Genomic DNA, 5,399 nt, shown 5'->3' on the forward strand with positions numbered 1-5,399 from the left:
TGAGATGGAGAGATCATCCTGGATTATCTGAGTGGGCCCTAAATGCCATCACAGGTGACATAAGAGAGAGGTGGGGGACTTCCCTGGCGGTCCAGTGGTTAAGACTCCACACTTCCACTGCAGGGGGCATGGGTTCAATCCCTGGTCAGGGAACTAAGATCCCGCAAGCCTTGTGGCGCGGCCAAAAGAAAAAAAAAGAAAGAAAAGGAAAAAAAGAGAGAGAGACAGAGAGAGACTTCACACAGAGGAGAAGGCCATGTGAAGACAGAGGCAGAGACTGGAGTGATGCAGCCACAAGCCCAGGGGACCTGGAGGCACCAGAAGCTGGAAGAGGCCAGAGACAGATTCTCCTCTAGAGCCCTCCTAGGGGGTGCAGTGATGCTGACACCTTGATTTTGCTCCAGTGATACAGGTTTCAGCCTCCAGACTGTGGGAGTATAAATTTCGGTTGTTTTAAACCACAAGGTTTGTGATCATTTGTTACAGCAGCCACAGGAAACTCATACAGAAAATGACTTGTCCACGCCCAAATAGCTATAAAGTGGAGGTGTGGGGCTTGAAACATAGTAAGTGCTCAATAAATGTTACCTGTTATTATTATTATGACCAGGTGCACGTGGGGAGGCTGATTTATAGGATGAAATGTCCGAAAGACCATGAACATGGTCTACTTTATCCATCCCAACAGTCTGAGTAACCTGGATTTGATGATTCAGTTTGGGAAGAAGCTATTGACACGGGGTGGAGCGGGATCAGGAAAATGATGCAACTTTGTAGCATGAACACCTCACGCCCACTGAGTCAATGCCAAGCACTAGGATTAACTCCACTGGCCAAGCTGGTCCCACAAATCGATTTGAGAGCAGGTGTGCAGCCAATGGAGCAAGTGTGATGGCCCAACAATTCAAAAAGATGAGGTGGCTCCTCTGTGTCTGGCAGTATTTCCCCCAGGACACTTTATTTGTTGTTGATTACAACCTCTGTCCTCTTTGGTTCAGAGTAAACACTCAACCCATATGTATTGAGTGTGTGAAGTCTGCCCCATTACAGTAAGCTACAGGCAGGGATTGATGGCTTATAGCTAAAGCCAGCTGGCTAAAGGTCTATGTGGTTCCTCCCCTTTTCCTCCCCTCCCCTCCCCTCCCCTCCCCTCCCCTTCCCTTTCCTTCCCTTCCCTTCCCGTCCCTTCTATTCTTTAACAATTTGATCCATTAGGTGGGTCCCAGCAAGGTAAACATCAGCAATGGGGGGAGGGGGAGAGGGTACATGCTGGTCCACAGAGGGGTGTCATAGCCCAAAAGGGATAAGAAGTGTGTCTGCATGGGGAGAGGGTGGCCCAGCACAGGAGGCCAGAGCTTGCATGAGTAAGAAGGTCACCCTCATGGAAAGGCAGCTTGGTATGTGGTGTCAGAACTTGAGTGGGGTGTAGAGGGTATCCTTGTTGGGGGGAGGGCAGCATCAACAATAAGAAATTGTTACATATGGGGAGTTGGTCAAATAAGTGAACACACTGAAAACAATAAGAATACTAGGTTTCTCACTGTCCGAGCAGTGGGTTACCAGTATGGAAAGACTAGAATTAACCCTTTGGAGTTAGGCTGGAACTGGATCTATTAGGGAGAACTCATGGTTTTAAATATCGATAAAAGACTATAGAAATAAATATAGATATAAATGTGTGTGTGTATAACTCAGTCCACTGATAGAATCTAGGGGCAGTGAAACCCCCCAAACCATAAGCACATCTAGATCTTGGTTTCTAAATACCATTCTCTACTAAAAGGAACCTGGGTTCTACGGAGAAATGGCTGATTTCAGAGCTAGGGCAGAGAAAGCACAAGATGAGCCTGGAATATCTTGTGTCAAACAGTAAGGAAGTGTTTAAAGAATGATGGAGACATGTCAAAAGGACACAGAAGCCAGATTAAAGGGGCTATCATGGACCAAATCTAGGATACACTGGGCACCCAAATAAATAATAACAGTAATGGATTGTAACCCATGGAATTGAGAGTCTGTACTGATGGAAATAAATAAATGGAAAGTTTGATGAGAGATGGACTATTTACCTAGTCTCAGAGTACCTCCCTATGAAATATTTATTAATTTCAAAGGGGAAAAGAAGAAATTCAGAGTGAGAAGCCTGGAAGACACCATCTTATTCAAGTGATCACAATTAACATCATCCATAATTGGAAAAATTGAAGTCACCTATCATCTGTTATGATGCAATAAGGACACAGCATCACTTCTGTGATATTTCATGATATACAGAATCCACAACTTGCATCTAATCTATGATGCATGGTCTGAACCTAATTGAGAGGAAACATCAGACAAACGTAAACTGAGGGACATTCCCCAAAGCAACTGCCCTGCCTCTTCAAAAGAGTCCAGGTCACGAGAGCCAAACAAAGACTGGGGAATGTTCCAGACTGAAGGGGACTCAAGAGACAGGACCATTACATGCAACATGAGATCCTGAACTGGACCCTTTTGCCACAAAGGACATCCTTTGGACAAATGGCAAAAGTTGATGAGCTCTGAGTATTAGATACATTAAAAATGTATCAGTGTTGGGGGCTTCCCGGGGGCTTCCCTGGTGGTGCAGTGGTTGAGAATCTGCCTGCTAATGCAGGGGACACGGGTTCGAGCCCTGGTCTGGGAAGATCCCACATGCCACGGAGCAACTAGGCCCGTGAGCCACAACTAGTGAGCCTATGCGTCTGGAACCTGTGCTCCGCAGCAAGAGAGGCCGCGATAGTGAGAGGCCCGCGCACCGCGATGAAGAGTGGCCCCTGCTTGCCACAACTAGAGAAAGTCCTCGCACAGAAACAAAGACCCAACACAGCCAAAAATAAATAAATAAATTTTAAAAAAATGTATCAGTGTTAATTTTCTGCATTGATGGATGTATTGCGATTCTGTAGGAGAGCATCCTTGTTTGGAGGAAATACACGTTAAAGTATTAGGGTGATGGGGCATTGTGTCAGCAACTTAGGCTCAAATGATTCAGGAACAAAAAGCTATTTGAATTGTACACCTAACTTCTATGTAAGTTTGAGATCGTGTCAAAAGAAAGAAGAAAAAAAATGTTTTGTGTTGCTCACATAGTGTTAAAAAAGTTTTTTAAAATTAGTTGCCAACATCTAAAAATCAAGAGTTTTTGCCCTCAACTCTAGGTTTCTGACTTCCCTTGAGAAATCTGAAAAGCTAGCAACTCTGAGAATGAGTTGGGCCACGGTGCCCTTTAGATGGTCTTTGTGATCCCCAGTTCTCCACAGTCCCCTCCACTCCTTACTGTGTAACCCTCAGCCCACAGCATCTATTTATGCTTCCAGCCTGGCCCCTGGGACCAGCCCAACCCCTGTCATAAGCTATGGGAATCCATAGAGCAGGCACTTAAAACATTTGTTGGATGGATGGAAGAATTTTCAAGACATCGCATTAACCCAGAGCCTCAACCTATCTCAGCACCTCAAACCCACGTTCCATGGCAAGACAATTCTTCCAGACTTGAATTTTTTATATCAGCCATAATCTCTGGTGGTTTGGCTGCGATGGAGCAAGTTGAGAAATCAGGGCATTGTCTGAGGCTGGAGGTCCCCATGCGGGTTGTGATCTTTCTGTGGAATTAATGGCAGTGTCTGAAATGTAGGTGGGGTTCTGGCACTGGGTCAAAGTGCTGGGAGGGCTGGTGAGGGAGGCTTCAAGGAGATGGTATCTTAGGATGCCTGAGGGGGTGAGGTTGGGTGGGGTGGGAACAAGCCAAAGTTGATGGCTTGGGCTTCCTATTAGTGGGTGAACTGACTTTATGGGACATGTCAGGGTTTGGGTCATGGGTGAAAAGTGATGATAGCCTTGTCTCCCCCACAACCTCTCATTTCCTGACTGTATGTGGGTCGTGTCCTTGGTTTGGAACAGCCTCTTCTCCCATTTGCCCCCTGAAAGATTAAATTGAAAATATTGAATAAGGTCTGGCAATTATTTTTCTGACACCGGTGATTTCTCATTGCCCTTAGGATAAAATCCAAACTATACCACCCTCTACCTAACCCAACAAGCCCCTGTTCACCTCCCTGAGCTCAATTCCTATCCCTCCACTCCTCTGCCTCTTCCTCTCACTTGCTCCACTCCCATTCCCTCCCCCGTTCCCCCTGGCTGCTTGCACACGCCAAGCTTTTTGCCACCTTAAGGCTTTTGCACATGTCCCAGCCACTCTGGCTGTCTCCTACTTCTCCCTCAGGCCTTGGATCAAATGTCACCACTTCATAGGTACTTACTGCCCCTAACTCCCTACATCCTACCCCAGTCATGTCCTCAGTCATCCCCTGGCACTCCACCTTGTTTTATTTTCTTCATTTACACTTAGTATTTGAAGTTGTCTTATTTGTGTATTGTGTTATAATGTATTGTACTGTGTTGGGTTGTATTGTCTCCCCAACTAGAATGTCAGCCTCACAGGAGCAGGGATTTTGCTATACTTTTCATCACTTTATCCTCAATGCTTAGCACAGTGCATGGCACATAGTAGGGGCACAGTTAATTATTTATTCTGGAATGAATGAGGAGCTCTCAACAACTGTGTGCTAGATTTTAGGACACAAGCATCTAGGTGGGTTGTGGCTGAGGTGAAGTGTGCTCCAGGTTGTGACAGGCATGTGCTCTGAGCTATTGGGCTGAGGTCAGGTTTGAGGAAACACGCACCTGTCAGGTGCTGATTGAGTTGGATTGTAAACTGGGCTGAATGCATCAGGTAATATCAGACTGTTGAAGTCAGACTCGATCCCAGATTTCAGGTAACAGGAGTCCTAGTTAGGCATGGCTGAGTTAACTTGTGACTTGAGCAGTGTCCAACAGGCATAGGATCACTCACGGAGAATTATGCGTCCCCAATGGTTGTAGCCAAAGAGAACTGTGACCACAGCAGTGTACAAAAAGTCACTGGGGGCTGTTGGAGGACGGGCTCTGTTTACGGGGAAACAGATGTCCTTAGGGACGCTGGCTGGATTGGGCTGTAACCTGGGCTGGTGGATGTGTTGTGAGTTGTGACCTCGCCCATCAGGCGAGGACCCGGCCCGAGCCAGCCCGCCTGGTTGGGGGTGCCACGCCGGGGGCAGCAGGTAACACACCTGGGGATGGGTCACCTGGGAGCGGCTCACCTGGGAGCGGCTCACCTGGGCGTACCTGGATCCACGAGTCGGAGCGCTTTCGCGCCCGGCGGGCTAGCCCTGCCCCTCGGCCAATGGTGACGCTGAGGTCCGCGGCCGTGGGCGAGGATTGGGCGCGGGCGGACGGGCGGACGGGCGGGGCGGGGCGTCCGGCAGCTTAGGCGTTCTGCCTGCGGGCGGCGCTGAGTGCTCGTCTACGCGAGCGCGGCGCGGGCGGAAGTGGCGACG

The sequence above is a fragment of the Balaenoptera ricei genome, chromosome 14 (assembly GCF_028023285.1).
Source record: "Balaenoptera ricei isolate mBalRic1 chromosome 14, mBalRic1.hap2, whole genome shotgun sequence".
NCBI classification, from domain to species: Eukaryota; Metazoa; Chordata; class Mammalia; order Artiodactyla; family Balaenopteridae; genus Balaenoptera; species Balaenoptera ricei.